General features: G+C 39.8%; 1 long non-coding RNA gene across 1 annotated transcript in view; it reads right to left on the bottom strand.

The window, feature by feature from the left end:
* Nucleotides 1-11,705, bottom strand: part of LOC138688087 (uncharacterized) — a 195,674-nt gene extending 183,969 nt beyond the window's left edge. Inside the window, exons 1-2 of the long non-coding RNA XR_011327155.1 lie at nucleotides 11,345-11,705; nucleotides 9,248-9,349 (exon numbers count right to left, since the gene is read on the bottom strand). This is a non-coding gene — a long non-coding RNA (uncharacterized lncRNA). The remainder of the gene's footprint in view (nucleotides 1-9,247; nucleotides 9,350-11,344) is intronic.
* Between the last annotated feature and the right edge of the window lie 5,309 nt (nucleotides 11,706-17,014).

Below are 17,014 nucleotides of genomic sequence, written 5' to 3'. Positions count from 1 at the left end.
TATATATTTGGCTGTTAACAAGATGGATGCATACACAGTACCACCCCCAGCTGAATTATGAGTGAATTTATGAAAGATGAAGCTATACGAACTACAACTGAAGAACAGCCAGCTGAGAACTCCGAGTCCTGTCAGCAGAGTTACAGGAGTCATTTTTGGGAGTGATGTAAGCACCATTAACTCCACTCCTGAAGCTCAGCACCCCTTTGTTTGTGCTGATGCAACAGTCTGTGGGACCACACTGTAAACCAGACCTCTGGAAAGGGGTGGGAGGGTGTTCAAGAAAAACTATTTTTGGAGGACTCTCTGCACTGCATCATTAGATCTTGCGATCTAGACCTGCTGTAGAAAAGCTATATAAATGATACATGAAGTATCAGTCAAATAAAAGTCTCAAAATACTATTTAATTCATGTTTGTGTCTTTAATATCAAAATACAAATTATTTTCCTGGTATGATGGTCAAACAGCGCTTCTGGGATAATTATATGTTATTGTTAGCAAATGAGCAGCTTCTGAAGTCATGAAATTGATTTTCAGTGCTCTGTTTTCGGGTTTTTTAATAAGAAGCTACTCACCATCACTATTACAGAATAAAAGTTTCGAAGAAAATAGGTGAAAACAGTCTAATGAATCAAAAACACAAGGCAAACAACAAATCTGCTTTAAGCTTATGGTCTTTCAGAAAATCTCATGACTTTGGAGAGCATTTTTGACTTTCGAAAGCTAGCACTTGGATACATAATGTTGCTCTTCACAGCTATTTCCTTAAAATCTTTGCAGAAAACATCTGCAACTGACAGACAGCAAATGAGGAAGCAAGATTCACATACAGCATGACTGCCTCATGTTTCCCTGTTTTGACGGTTTTATGGCATAAGCACATTTATATGTAAAACCAGCAATGCTTTATTGGTTAACTAATAACACGGATCACACAGTGCAGCCAGTAAGCCCATCTGCCCCAAGAAAACATAGAGATTCAACTTTGCTGGCATTATTATTTACACATAAGACTGCATGGAATCTTAGCTTCTAATTATAGTTGTGCCCAGCTGGGGCAAGTGGATCAAATGTGAAGTTCCCAGGCAGGATGAATGTGCCAACAGGACATCATCCCTTTCAGACAATTTTCAGGTCAGTCTCCCACCTATCCAGTCCAATGCTACCAAGAGTAAACTTGAGATGGGTGCATGTTGCACTCTCACCAATATCCCCAATTCAGTCTGGCAGGTCGGAAAGACCAGAGGATCACTGGTTTCCCATTCCTAGCTCTACCTGACAAGCTATCTGGTTACTTCATCTCCACCTCCAGATTCAGCAAAGCACCACTGCATGGTCCTCCACTAGCCAGAGGGAGGCAAAAAGAAAATCCTTATGGAGTCCTTGGCCGCTAAGGACTGAAATATGGGAAGAGGACTTCAAATCTCTTGCTTTCTTCTAAAAGTCAGAGATCTGTAATCAGCTAACATCTTCGTAGGGACTGTGACAACTCTTTCACCAAGCCACTCATACTGCTGCTTCCCCTCTGGTGGTCATCATGTCATGTGCAACACATTTGGCACACAGAATCACAGGAGAGGGCAAAGGACCATATTGGGACATCTGTTATGAAAGGGACGACTAACCTCTACAACTGCTGAGGAACATGTTTTCTAATTGGTCTTGTCTGAACGGAGGTCTCATGTCAGCCAGAACTAGAGGTCATGGAGAGGGGGAGGCACTGATGTATGGTCCTAGATGCAGCATAGTGAGAGGGAGGAATTAGATGTCCCTACCGTCAATGTAATGTTTGTTTTCACATATACATGTATTCGTACTTGCACACACACAACCACACTCACCCACCCCATCCTATTGGCAAGCTCATGAAATGGTAAATTAGACTCAGAGCTTCTTGAACATGTTTTGGGAAAGCATTAAAAGGAGGCCATATTCTAAAAGTGGAATGTAGAAGTCTAGTCTCTATTGCTCTAATTTCCAAAACACCAAGCCTCTGCAAGACACACACACTTTAAAAAACAAAACACCATAAAAAGATCAAAGATCCCTCTGGGAATACATTCTCTGCACTCTTCAAAGCCAAATGTCCCCTCACTTGCCCTCTTGTAAACTGATTAATTTCAGTGGGAAGAATCTGCTCACAAAATCAGCAAATTCATGCAGTGAAAATAAGTATTTGTGCATGTTAACTCAGGGACTGCAAGCAAAACCGAGAGAGCCCCCTCTATTTCTCTCTGCTCAATAGAAACAACAGGATTTATACTAATTCTCATTTTCAAGCTGCAATTGGTATTTAATCTGTTACCAGGCAGTTTTTTCTTGAGTCGTTTTGCACATGGATCAGCTGCAACCCCCGTTCCCTGAATTAAAGAGTAAATGAGTGCACCATCTGGCCAGCCCCTTGTCTGATTCAGCCCCAGCGCCTGCGGTGGTATTCCAAAATGTGAGGAATGCTCACCCAGTAGACTCGGTTCACATCCTCCCTCCTATTGACTAAAGCTGCTCTGTCCCCTTCTGGGCCGCTTTATATAAGAATTTGGTGGGAAGACTAGGTCTCTGAAATCTTAACCATCTTCAAATGTGCGTGTGTGTGGTCTGAGCAAGCAGCTTATGCAATGAGAAATGGGAAGCCACTGAAATGATTCTGCTTCTAAATATTTTGACCTTTATTGACATTTATAAGTAGCAGGCAGCTTAATTACCAATTAAAGGAAGTTATTAGCTACAAAAGGAGCCTGTTCTTTTTTTCCTTTATGGCTCCTTTCCCAAACCAGTGCTGTTAGATGAGATTTCTGTGGCAGGACAAGGCAAAGGAGCCCAGGAGACCTAGGCTATTTTACAGCTAACCTATACAGAAATCCTTATAGAACTCGAAGAACTTTCATAAAGTGGATACTCCAGAGAGAGCCTATTCAGAACAACAGACTCGCCAATTCTCTTGGTGTTAAAGCTTTGTATTACAGCACTATCACGTTTTTCTACATGGAATTGCTTGGTGGGCATTATTGCTGGCTGGTGTTCTTTCAAACACACCCACAAACAAGGCCTATCCAAATTTGGTTTGGGTTTGGGGTTTTTTTTTACCATCATATGCATTTAGGGGCTGGCATGAGGAGCTGAGAATATACAAGACTAATCTTGATACATACTGTTAAAACAACCGGAAGTTGTACCCCAGAGATGGCTGAATTCCCACAGCAAAGCAAGCAGCTCCTTTAAAATCGCCTGGACCCCAACTCTGCCTACAGGATTGCATGGGCTGGCAGCTCTACACACATTTATGGTCCCACTAGAGCATTACGATTGTTTGCTGGGTGATGGCACCCACGAGAACATCTTAATTAGAAAATATTTATTAGAATGAGCAATGCTCTCCTATCATTTTAGAGTATCTTATTTCCAATAAAAACAAACTAGGAGAACAGTATACCAAAATTGCAGCATGAGCAGAGTTCTGATACCTGATAGATAGATCTATGTATGATTTTTTAAACTAAACTAGTGCTAATATGAATCAAAAATAGCCTCATGAAAGAACTACCCAACTCTGTACATCCATATTATTTTCAGTTCTGTAACACATATTAATGTTGTTTTAAGAGTCTTCTTATATGAAGGGAGAAGCAATGTAGATAAGACATGGGAACCCAGAGAAAGATACTTAAAACATTATTTCCTCACTGGGTGAATAATCCAAAGGTATAACTTCCCCAGTAGCTAGGAAGGTAGCTGCATGATCCAGACCGTATTCCAGAGTATATCAAACCCAAGACATCATGGAAGTTCCAGCATTCTCCCAGGCATAGTAATTTAGCTTTTCATCAACTCTCCTCCTGCTCATTTCAAAAGAAGTCCCATGATATCTTCTACCAACCTCAGCTTCTGATTCTCTGACAAACTTCTGGACTCTCAAGCAAGATATTTAATGCTATTTTTTTCTTTCTCTGATTTTTTCCCCCAGATCCTCCTGGCTTTTTTTGCTCTGTATTCTTTACATCTTCTTTACTGAGTTGGTAATTCACCCTCAGTTTCAGAGGAAAAAAAGTTTTACTTGCAACCTATTTGAAACTAAGGGTTTGATCCTGCAGTCACTAAAGTCAAAGGTAACAAGGGCGTTCTGTTCAATGGGAATAGAAGGACCCAGAGTTCCTGGACAGTGTGTTTTTAATCAGGGAGCCTTCACATTTAAAAGGAAATAATTTGCATCATATTAGTATTCATTGTCCACCTACACAGGATGGGAAATTTGCTGAACAAAAAGGTTAAGTGTGCTGATGCCAAGAGAGCTTGCCCATTGCAGAGCCGGTCTCAGCAATGAAAGCATCTCAGCTGTACCTGTTCCAGGAAATTACATCAAAAAAAACTCTGCGTTCATGGCTCAGGGGAGTCAGACCTGTTTCTTACGGTACATAAAAGGTCAGCTGAGATCGCTGTGTCCATTATTTCATCCCAGGAACAGCCCAAGTGTACCAAAACCAAAAATAAAGCTCAAGTGAAAGAAAGTAACAGAAGGGAAGCTGCTACAGCCCATCTGACACAGTTTACTCAAATATGTCACTTTAAATCAACAGAGAAATGTCCTGCAAAGTGTTTATCAAGGGACCCTTGACTGGAAAACTTATACAAGAGTTCTTTATGCCTGTTGCAAAAAAGCATATGTGGTCTTCACCATGCAAGAAAGTTCTTCCCAGCCTGTGGTTCACAGAATCAGCTGGAGTCTGGGGCTACTTCTGAAGAATCTGTGAAACACAACTGAGCAGAAAAGCTACAATTTGCTAGGGAGAGGTAGCCCTCTCCACTGGAAAGTTTTAGGCACCTGCAATTCAAAAAAAGGTTGCAAGTCCCTTGTTTAGGTGTTTTATACAAGATTACTTTTTTTCTTCCTAGAACGTTTGATCTGATATTGGATATTACCTCTGGTGATAAAAGACTCAAACCCCTAATTTTCTTTCCAAGAGGTTTCCCAGAGCTCCTCTGAGTCCTTTCCCACTGTCTTTTACTAGCTTCATTTATATTCACTGAATAATTTTTCTCCTCATCTTTCAATTTAGAGCAGAACCTGAAAGTGCAAAGTTCACCTGTTTCCAAACCTTTTTTTCTTTGGATGGATCTCAGATGATGAGCAGCACCTTCTTATCCTTGCATGTAAATCTGTTAGGCATGACCAGTAAAACTGGGAGCTTACAGAATGGTAAATGTTAGAATGGACCTCTGGAGATTGTCTAGTTACTACTCTCCTGTCCTGGAGAGCCTACTAGAGACACTGTGCTCTCCAATATATGTATGCTGCCTGTGACCTCTGAAAAAATGTGCTATAAAAATTAATCTGAGGCATAAAGAAGGGATAGAAGGGGTGGATGCATTTTAAGTTAATTTAGTCTGAGTCCTTATAATTAATTGCTGGACGACTTAGAAAAGCTGGTGGAACACAAGAGGTTTGGAGATACCTTTCCTGCTTCTTGACAGAAGCAACTTCTGTCAGCTTGGTTACATATGGCTCAGCACATGTCAGGTAGGTAACAAAATGTTGTAAGCACTAGAAGGTAGCTTGCCGTTGGGACAGAAATTAATATAGATTGAGCTGAACAGGGCAGAAAACAAAAAGCCACGAGGCATGTTGGTGTAGGCAGACTAGCTGTCTGCTCAGATTTAATGTAGTTCTTTCCTGTGCTCTGCATTGTGTAAAAGCAGTGAACTCCTCCCAGCCCCTTCAGTCCTAAATATAGAAATAATACAGATTCATCCACCTCTTTGGGAAAAGACTCAAGAAGTTAGTTTTCAAGGAGGAAAACACCTTATAGTGGATCATTTCACTGACATGTTTTGGCTGTTGAGGACCACTGAACGTCACACCCTAAAAAGCATGTGCATCTTTTAGGAAAACGTCTCAAGCCTGATCCTTCTTCTCCTTTGGTAGCTATTCTGGCAGTTTCTTCCTAACCAACTATTACTGGAGGGACAGAATGGGATCTCACATACTGTGTGAACATCTAGTTACCAAATGTCTGAGGAGAAATTATATTCAAAGATATTTTCCTAAAGATTAATAACAAGGAAAGCTTGTGCAAGTACCAGCCAAAGTAGCTGCTGGTGTGCAGGCTCCAAAGACTTGGAAAAGCAAATCAAATCCAAGCTTGCAACAGTGAACAGGTATCAGTAGGAATGAAATATTTGCCTGAATTTTGATGACCTTGAACAATTCAATAAATCAGATCACTCCAAGTACACAGCTTGATAGCAGTCAGACAGCTGCACTGCCCTTGAGAACTGGGCAGTGGGTTCTGGGAGGAAGGAAATAGCTGCCACATGCAGTAAATAAAAAGAAGTTTAAAAAAAAAAATACACACATAGTTCTGCTGCAGAATCATTCCATTCAGCCTGGCTAGAAACACAGGCAGCTACAAACCTATCATTCATCTCCAACATAAACACAGATTTGGTTAAACTAGCAGTAACATAGGTTGAGATTTTTAGTAGATGACATAAATAAATGTATTTTTATATTTCCTGACCACATTAAGCTTGAAATCAGAGTTCTAAAATGTGAGCCACACACTATAAGATTTCTAATAGCCAATAAATTCAGATAGTCACAGTGAAGCAATGTTTTCTCCTTAAAGGTACATTTTGCTGCAGTGTATATAAATACAAGGGGACTTGTTTTTTTATGGATTTGAAATTATATGTAGCTGAACATGATCATTCAAAAAAGGTTAAAGTTCTCTTAGGAGGACAGCAAGATGGAAACCACTTCAGAAGGCACAATCTCAGATTCCAAATATTATTTCTACAGGGAAAGACATTAGTAAGGAGATGGGGGAAGGTTGGGGAAAATTACTTCCCCCCCCCCCCCAAGGTACAATCCAGGAAAGGAGAGCTAAAACATCCCAGCTCAAGAACATCAGTGTATTCCTCGGTTCCTGTCTCACCTCTGCTACACTAAGAAATCACAAAACAAGTTCTTATCAGGCCCAGTGCATCCACTTCCCATTTGTAAAGTAGGGATTATAGTGCTAGAATTTCTTTAGGTGGTGTTAAAGGAATGAATGATCTTCGAGAACTACCAGTAATACTTGAGAGCTAAAATACTTAGATGCTAAAGGTAATTTTAATCTCTAGCTCTTATAGCACTTTAAAGAGGAGATCAGCATTATCATCATGATATCCCACACTGGGAAACTGAATAAAACAGACACAATGAACTTTTCAGCTTCTCAGAATGGGTCAGTAGCAATGTCAGGAGTGATTTTTGCGTGGTAGTTGGCCATACAACACTTAAAAGGTATCCAAGATCCATAAAGGCTGATGGTCAGGCTGACGGCCAGCAGTCAGAGAACTTAATGATGAGAAAACTCACAGGATCACCAGGCTGAATTTCAGCACGGCATTGCTCACTAAGCAAGCTCTGGCTGAAGGATGACAGTGCACTGCATGGACTTTGAAGGCAAGTCCTTCGATATGGAACAAAGTTGTTTAGGTTTTGGACCTACCACTTTCTGCAAGTCTCTTGCAAAGAGACGTGTTCCCAGTGGGTGAGCAGTAGAGAGTCAGTGTGTACTGGATCTACTGCCCGTTATTGACTGAATGTTGTTGGAATAGCCAAGATGAAAATATCTGAGTGCTGATGTCACTTTGATACAATTGCTTTGGAGGCTCTTCAGTTTTCCTTGGGGTGCCTATTCATTTTAGGAGGCTTGCTGATCTTTGTCTGATGGGTGGAATTTTATGACCAGAAGACATGAAGACGGCACCTAAGAGCCTCACTTCACAATGAGTAAAATAATCCTTTTAAGGGAGAATTTGTCATTCCTAGCTCAGTTTAAAAACCAGCAGTTAGAACTAAGGAAATGGAATGTACTAGCAGAATAAATTTTAAAACACCAAGTACTTTCAAGTGGAATTTAGCTGCATGATGACAAACAAAACAAAAATAATAACAACCTCTCCACCCACCTATGTTAAGGTTGAAAAGTCAAGTATTCAAGAGCTGGAAACACCAAAATTAAGGTTGCCTTGTGTAGTCCTAATTTACTTCTCCTGTGTGATACAATTAAAAGATATTTTTCCCCATGGCCTCACCCCATTCAGTGGGCAGGATGAACAGAGCTATTCAGTATTTCTTTTTTTACCTTTTTGAGTCAATGTGTGGCCTTGGTTTTATTTATAGCATGCAGTTTAAACTCTTCACTGAAAACAGGATTATTCATATCCTTGTGGGTTTTAATACAACACTTATCACAGAAATATTTGCTTCAAAAACATAACAAATGTCTCATGACAAAACCCCTGCCAATGAGGTAGGATGGTAGCATGGTCCCTTCAGCCCAAATGCTTAATCAGAATCAGAGGTCCCACAAGATTGTTTTGATTAGTATGAGATCATCTGAATGTAATACAGTGTATAATATATTCTTGTTTTTAGCAAACCGATGGTAACAAAACCCCACTTCTCTGAGAGAGAGCTCCAAAACTTCCACTGCCATGAGTTCTGTGTTTGAGAAACCATCTGTTTCCTTTCAGGATCATCCATAGCATTTGCAAACCTTGTTTTCTGCGGTTTAAAGCACCTCCTTCTAAGACCACTGGGCAAATGACAAGGAAGGCCTAGTCTAGGGCCAAGCAATGTAGCAGAGTAAGGCTAGAATGAACTTATTCCTTGCTCACATGATTTTGGAAGATTCCCACTGGAATTTGCAATTAAAAAGAAAAAAAAAAAATTACTCCCTACTTCTGTTTGTATGCCCTTATTTAGAAGTGTACATGCATGTGATTATGTATATACACCTAAAACCCAAAAAGTAGTCATATCTGGTTGCAAAAAAACTAAAACAACTCACGCTTGTAGGATTGTTGTTGGAGCACAACAGTGCAAATGTTCTTTTTCAGCAGTTAATCAACCATGAGCAAAGTTTTAAATAAACTTTAATTCAGGGACTACATAATCATTCTTCTCACAAACAAGACAATTTACATCCACCCTTTTGATTTGGATCTAAGCTACAAATCAAGTAATTTTTCTTTTGAGACATTGTCTCTGTAGAAAAAAATGTTACCTCAAGTTCTTCCACCAGTATAAAACCCATTTGAGAAATACAATTTTCAAGTTTATGCAAGCCTGCAATCCCACCTGCACAACCTCTCAGAGAAATAAATTTTTTATTCCCTATGTCATACTTCTTGTTTTACATTATAGTCTTAGGGAAAAATGCTTATGCTAGAAATATTTTAAAAAAAAAATACTTACTGTTCTGACAGCCACCAGGATCTCTTTATATTCTTCTGGTCCATATTGCTTATCTCAAACTTTTCCTCAATGATACTCTCTTCAGAGGAGAGGATCTGATGTCTGAAAGAAAAATGCACAATGCTTGCAGTTGATATCCACAAGACTGGACATTTGGCATGTCTGGAGGCTTTAGCATTATTATTATTATTACAAATACATTTTGGAATTTGTATTTTTGGCATGTATTTTTTGGAAGATTCATTATAAAGAATGCAGCTCTTTTTTTTCTAAAATGTATTAAATCAGCTTGGATTATTTCAAATTCAACTACTTCAGCAATGACTGTAACTAAGATTTTTTTTATTTTTGGATGTAGTAAAAAGGAAGTTAACAAACATGATCTCAAGTATCACTTAGCAGCATCTTTAAAAATACCACCATTATTATCCTAGGATGCAGCTACCTGAAACACTGGAGCTACTACAACCTGCATTGGATCAAGACAGTTTTGTTAGTTAGAACAGCTTTTTTCTTTAATTCAGAGCTATTTTGAAGTTTAAAAAGTTTAAGAAAAACAAACAAATCATCCGTAACTGGAACTAGTACTGTCCAGCCTATCTTCTGCTCTGGATTTACAAGGACATGCTTAATTCACAATGTAAGTTACCTCACTGTAACACCTCCTAGTTTAAGGCAAGACCTCTAATTTATGTAGATAGAAGTTGATGCTACAGTCTAGATTGTAAGTCCATCCTCCCATCCACCATTATTCTTTAGTAGTATTAGTACTGCAGCTCAATACAAATCCGTTGTAATAGCACCAGGGATCTTCCATTGCAGACATGGACTTCACTTAGTTAATTAAGTGTTGTATAAACACAGCAGAGAAAAAAAAAAAAATTATCCCTTCCTCAAAGACATTGATGCAATTATTTTGTTGTTCTAGCATGAAGATCACAAGGCATTTTGCAGTTAAGTCTCTCTGGAAGGAAGACTGTATTTTCAGTCCTGTTCTACAGACAGGAAACTTGAGGAGGAATGAGTTAGTAGCAAGACACAATGAATTTTGCTTTCTCTCTCAAAGTGGACATACTCAGAGTGCTGGGCTGAAAGCTCGCTGATTTTCCATTTTAGCAGAAATTAGCACTAATGCTCAGAATCCATAGAAACTCACAAGCCTGATATCAGTATTTAACCTGGTTTAGAAGCACCCACTTCCTCAGCCTGATTGAGACACTACCCACTATCCATCTGATGTTGCCAACTGAGCTCACTGAATGGCTCTCAGTGCAAAAATCCCTGTCAAAGGAATGCATACAGGCTCATTAACACACTGGGAAACAGAAGTCAATGTTGCTTCATCTGTATGCCCTAGGAAGCTATGGTGATGTAACAGCTGCCACAGATACTATACAAGGTACATATTAAAATCATCTTACTGCCAATATCTGGTCAAGTTTAAGGTGGGTATCTTATAAAGCTTCTAGTTACACCTCCTTGTGCTTTTCTGAGCTTGGATTCAATCTCAGCTCAGGGTTGTTTTGGTTTTTTTTTAAACTTTAATAAATGTATTCTCTGATTCCTAGCAATGTTTCAATGAATTATTTCCATTATTCCCTTTTCACTGCCTAAAATTGAAAAAAAGGGCTCCTGAAATTTTAACCCTTCACATCACAAAGTCACAGAGGCTCTCAGAACCTTGTCTAAGCCATGCTGTAATTACCTAGACTTTCTACCGACTTCATCAGCTTTGGATCAGTCCCCAAAACAATAAGGGGGCTATGATACAGAAAAGCATTGGGGCAGATATTTCACTTTAAGAACACATTAAATGTCCATTGGCATCACTTGGTATTCTGCATGAGTACAAGTTGCTAATGAGTACTAGTAAGGCCTCATCTCTGAAATTTATCCCCAAAAAGGCAGAAGTAAAAGCCATTGCTTTTTTTTTTTTTTTTGCTGTTTTTTTGTTTGCTTGTCTTAATAAATAAGCTACAAGAAGTATCAGGCCATGCCACAAAACAACTGTCACTATAAGAGCTCACCCCAGTTGTACAAGAATTGAAATTATCCTAATTCATCTTCACGCTGTCCCCATGAAGTTTAAAAGTTTACCTAGGAAATAAGGAGCCTGGCAGTTTAGAAAGCAGTTCTCTCAGGCTGTGCTCATGTGAGTAAAGTCTTCCTTTCCCTCGCAGACCTGACACTCCAGTCCCATTGACAGCTATCCTGAGGCTGCAGAGTACCTTTTGCATTCCTTTGCTGCTCTTCTCCACATGTGCTGGCCAGGCAGAAAGAGACAGATCCTTACTGTTGAACTGGTATTAGTAGTTCATCCATAAATAACAGATTTCCAACTCACTGGTACCCTGTGCGGCACTTTTCACTAGCATTTTTCAAAGTGGTCTGCAGAGTGGGTGGTGGTCAGCACTGCAACCATATCACAGGTGAAGGGAGTGAGGAAGCAAGCCCGGGGTCAGCCTGGCACTCCCCTAACTCTCCCCAAGCTCCTCCAGTGCTGTGCAATGCTGCCTCTTGGCGGAGCACAGCTAAATGGTCTGCAAAGCTCTCAACCTTTCTCTCCAGTCTAAACCTCTAGACCTGAACCGAAGCAAAACTAGTCTCAGTGTCTTTAGTTATTAAGGTGCTTTATCTGTCCACTTCCTTGCAATTTGTGTCTGCTGGCTGCATGAGAAAAGGACTATCATACCTTCTAGGGTAGCATTAAAGAAAAAATGCCCAAGGGGTGTGTTTTAAAACTGGTAGTTAAATGGACAGCCAGAAGCACTGAATTAGAATGTTTCATAAGCTAAATTGAATATCCATAGAAAGAACAAGTGTATGATTTTAGTAATGAGCTAATTCAACTAATTCAATAATGAACTAATTCAACCCCTTCCAAAACAATTCATGAACTCTTGCTCATTATCAATTTACAGTCCTTGGGGACCTTCATTAATTACCACTATTCCTAGTTGTTCTATGTATTTATGTTATAGGTGCAGTGTAAGGATGGACATGGAAAAAAAATAGCTGTGCCTTTTTGTTCATACTCACAAACAGTGATGGGAAAACCTCCAAAAGCATTCTCCATGTTTTGTAGTTGTCAAGACACTTCATTTTCTCTCATTCCCAAGCTTCAGAAGCTTCCTCTTTGTGATTGCAAACAGATGATGGTAGAGCATGCAATTAGACTAATACAAGTGAATTCCAATCAGTGGTAGCCTGCAGCAGCTTCTCAGTGTTCACATCAAATGGAGGCCAACTCTTAGTATGAAGCTGTCAGCAGGAAAAGATAAATTAAAATTGATTTTTAGAAGCAAACTTCTGTGACCTTCTTCATTGCACCCAGGAGTATCTCTAACATCTGTCATTTATTATATATCATGGTTGGGATTTTCAACCATCCACTGAGCTTGGGCATTCAAAATCCAATATGCACCTTTGGCTACATCAGTGCAAAGTCTCATGAGTTTTGACCATTTGGGAGAACAGCATTCCACAAAAGGGGGAAGTGTCTGTACCTCTCTACATGGACCAAGAAACATTATTAAGAATCTAAAATTTAGGAGCTTATTTGAAAATGACACCTTTAAAATTTGAGCTTTTAGTACAACTAGAACAGATTCTTCAGATTTACCCTATCCTTGCCCATCTTTGCAATCTTTCTTTACAAAACAGAGATGGCAGATTCTAAAATATTTTAGTTTTTCCAAAAATTACCCCAGTAAAACCAGTGGTTAGTGATAACAGCCATTCAGAGCGCTCAGTGGGCGTAGCACTAGCTTTCATAATAGTGTAGGAACTGGTAAGTAAATGTGGTGTAAGTTGCAGAGTTACCTATCTTGATCTCATCTCAGGGATCACAGTTCAAACACAAGATCTTCCAGACTTCTGGAGGTTTTCTTAAGATGGAGACTGTCTTCAGAAGCTTCCCACAGATTTCCCAGGATACAAGAAGATTGGTATCTCCCACAGTGGGAGGTCCGCAGAGGTACCTCTGTCAAACTGGGTATGAAGCAGTTGCATGGTAAAATTCTGCTGATGGTGCCAGCCAATGTTATCAGTGCATTGCATCCCAGATGCCCCGGAAGGGGTGTCGATCCTCCTGGTAGTCCAAGCGGAGACAGGCTTGTCAGCAGACCAGGTCAGTTCATGGCACAGATTGCTGGTGAAAAAGCATATAACAAGGTCAGGTCCATCAGAGTTTATTGGGTAAAGGGCAGAGCTGTGCAAATGTGACCACATCAGTCTGGCTAAAAGCATTTATGTAAGAAATAAAAATGGCTCTAAGCATGGAAAAGTTGGCAATCTTTATTCTAAAGTTACTGGGCAACCCTGGTGTATATATGCAAGTTCAAAAACAGGCTTTTTAGAGCAGAATGAGTCTTCAGTGTCCTTAATCTCTTTTTATAGGCAATAAAATGCATCTCTCACATTTCCAAACACTCCTTTCTGCCTTTAGAATCCACTTGGTCATAAGAAACAGTTCCAAACATCTTCTCTACTAACAACTATATTCCCCCAACTGCTTCAAGTCAAAGCAACATGACTGACTGTAAAGCAAGGCATCCTCATTTCCATTATTTCCAATTTTCTATTTTTCTCTGAAAAGCAAGTCCAGGCCATTAGTACAGTTGAGTGTTAGACAAAAAGTTTCCAAAACCAGCTAACATAATGCAATGAAAGTCATTTTGTAACACAGAAAAATACAAGTACAGTTATACAAGTGTTCTTGTTCCAAGAACAATTGTAAGTGGGTTTTGTTTTGATTTTGAAAAATCTCCAATATCTCAGGGTAGTTGCAGTAGACCACACACTGGAAAAATTACGTGTTTTTCTGGTCACTGTATAATAAGAAAGGATTTTTCTCTTGGAGACAGAAAAGGCCTATTCAAGATTGGAAAGGGAGTGCAACTCGGAAGAATGAAGAATCAGGAAGCTGGGGAGATAGGTTATAATTGTATGAGGATGATTTGGTCTAGTTGTCTGAACAGCTGCCAGGGAATTAGGAAAGACAGCTTCTACTTTTTCATCAGCCTAGGCAAAACATAAGGGCAAGAAGCAAAAATCAAATAAATACCAGTTTTATGGTATCTGCTATCGGGGTGACTCCATCTCTGGTTGTCTATCTGGAGATAAGAGGTTTTGCAACATGAAGTGTAGCATAGATAGAAAACAAAGTGGGAAGATAAGTATCAATTTGTTTAAGATAGTGGGTTTTGTGCCAAAGTTTTTGAATATGGTCACATAGTATTCCACAGCAAGACAATACATAAACATCCACTTCATTTATGGATGAAGATCCACTCCAAGCTGTAGACAAGTGAACAGCAGATAAACCATAAACTGAGAGTCAATTGTGATTTTCCCCTGACTTCACAACGCACCGTAGTAAGCCAGTTGCATAACCTACTTTCCAGGTTATTTTACTGCAGTCATTGGGCAATTCTGGATGGACTCCACTGAGTACATTTTTTTAACATTCTTTTTACCAGTAAAATAAAATAGAAGATTTTATAGCCTTGATGTGTTTCTGGCACATTTTTAAAACCGCTGCTAATAAAACTTTTCCAAGATGAAACAAGAGGAAAAAATGACCAAGTTGTAGCAATGTAAATATCTCATGACTTTTTTTTTTCTTTTGTAAAGTTGGGCTTTTATGCAGGAAACTGGGAAACATCACAGAAAAAGATTGTGTTAAGAGAAGAAAATCCATGTAAGCACAATTTATGGAGAGGAACAGTATCATGTTTCTAGCAGCCCATGTCAAATGTAGTTTGGAAGAATCACGTTTTCATGCACACCAAGGACTTGCTCCTTCTGACCACTGAAGTCAGTGACAATTCACCAAATTACTTTAGTGATGCATAAGCTGGCCCCTAAAGCAGCAGACTGGCTTGCACGTATGGCACTGGGCAGAGAGCCAAGAGATCTGAGTTCAGTTCCTAGCTCGATACAAACTCCCTGTGCGATTTCTGTCCAGTCTCCCTAGGCCTCAACTTCTCATCCATGAAGAGGGCTGATCTGTCTTTGCTTCTGCTCTCAGTTCTCTCAACAGTCATAGTCTCTCTCCTGGCATGCCAATGCCTTTGGTTTTCGGGTGTTTTTTAGGTGCAGTTGTGATTGAACAAGGAATGACTAATGCACACCCTTAATCATCACAACTCTACCATCATACAGCACTGCAGTAAGTCTTGCAACACTGCCCTACCCAGTTCTGCAGCAGATAAAGCTTGCCAAGTGTACAGCAAGTACTTAAAAATGTGCCTTAAGCACCAAACTCATCTGCAGTAGGCTGACCTATGTATACAATGCTGCCTTTTATGTGCATCATAAATAACAAAGTGCATGAGCTGGTTGATTTTCAAGGATCACCTCCTCCATGCTTGAAGATAGTGAGTCCTGATGAGCAGGAAGTCAGGCAAGTGTACCAAGAGACCTGCATGGATGAACAAGGAGCTCCTGACAGTATTCCTCCTATAGTTTCAATGCACTTTTAAACTCCTGAGATCAGAGCCAGTGTATGAACTACAATGTTGTTAGTTATTTTACTCTATCAGGGAACATTTTTAACGTTAATGCTCTTTCACTAAATTGACCACGAGAGGGCACCAGTACTGCTTTAAAAAAAAAAAAAAAGGAGAGAGAGACAAAACCAAGTAGCTAAATAAATAAATTAATGTGAATTTGCTTACAAACTGTATAGCTTCAAAGGCATAGAATAGCAGGTTCCACGGTCATGAGTCACCCACCCACAGAAAGCCGAAGTGTCAGGCAACTACGTGGGTGCACTGCAGCGGGGAGAAAATCACCCAACTACCTAGGGCCAAGAGAGCTGGTGGTTTTTCTGCTTCCCCTACAAGACTCCCTTTACTTACAGATCCCCTTTCCGTTGGGTGGATGGGTGAAAGGTTACCCATCTTTTTGTATCAGTGTTGTCCAGAGCCTCCCTCTGCAGCATCTCAGGCCTCCCGGACAGGAGCCATAGTTATCTTCGCTGCTCCTCCTGGGAGGCTCATTCCCTTCTCTCTCAGCAGAGAAAGGCTTTTCATTCCTGAAAGCCAGATGAGCAGCAATGTCTGAAACCACATGATTTCAGCCCAGCAAGCCCTAGCAATGGGTTTGCTCATTTCACAGTCTTTTCAATGCATACTATCTATGAGGGGGGACTGAATGATAACTCACAGAACTAAAAGAATGAACAGCTATAGCTCAAGCTGAACAGCTGAGGTCCAAGACTGGGAGAGTTGTTTCTTCCACAAAGACATCACCATAAGGAAAAGACATCACCTTAAGGAATTCCTCTAGACACAAGAGGAAAGAAAAAGCATATTATTTTTTAAGACTACATCCTGAATATCTGATTCAAAATTATGCCACGTAAAAACAAAACCCTCGGCCTCACAAAATCTCCCAGCAAGATCTCCCTGCCAAATATCATCTAGGATACAGACATTTGCATCAAGAGAAAAATGTCTACAAATACCCTATTCAAGACCAAGTACAATTATGTATGAATGTATAGATCACTCGCAAAGCTAATTTTGCTTACAAAGGAAAATACCTCATTGCTAAAAGATTCGTATGGTTAAGCTAAAACTTTTCCTGCAGCATTGACTGTGAATACAAAAGGATTGTTCCTTTTTGTTTTGGCTGTAAGTGAACAAAATGCTGTTTTCAACTAGATGTTTCTCCCGAGTTTTTGTGACAGTTGGATTAATTGTATGCAATTATTCCATGAAAGTAAATTTATTCTGAATGCCCTGGTAAATTTCTGGCAGT

This window comes from Haliaeetus albicilla, chromosome 12, assembly GCF_947461875.1.
Source record: "Haliaeetus albicilla chromosome 12, bHalAlb1.1, whole genome shotgun sequence".
Lineage (NCBI taxonomy): Eukaryota > Metazoa > Chordata > Aves > Accipitriformes > Accipitridae > Haliaeetus > Haliaeetus albicilla.
The sequence above is the reverse complement of the archived record's forward strand: the minus strand, read 5'-3'. Positions and strand labels throughout refer to the sequence as shown.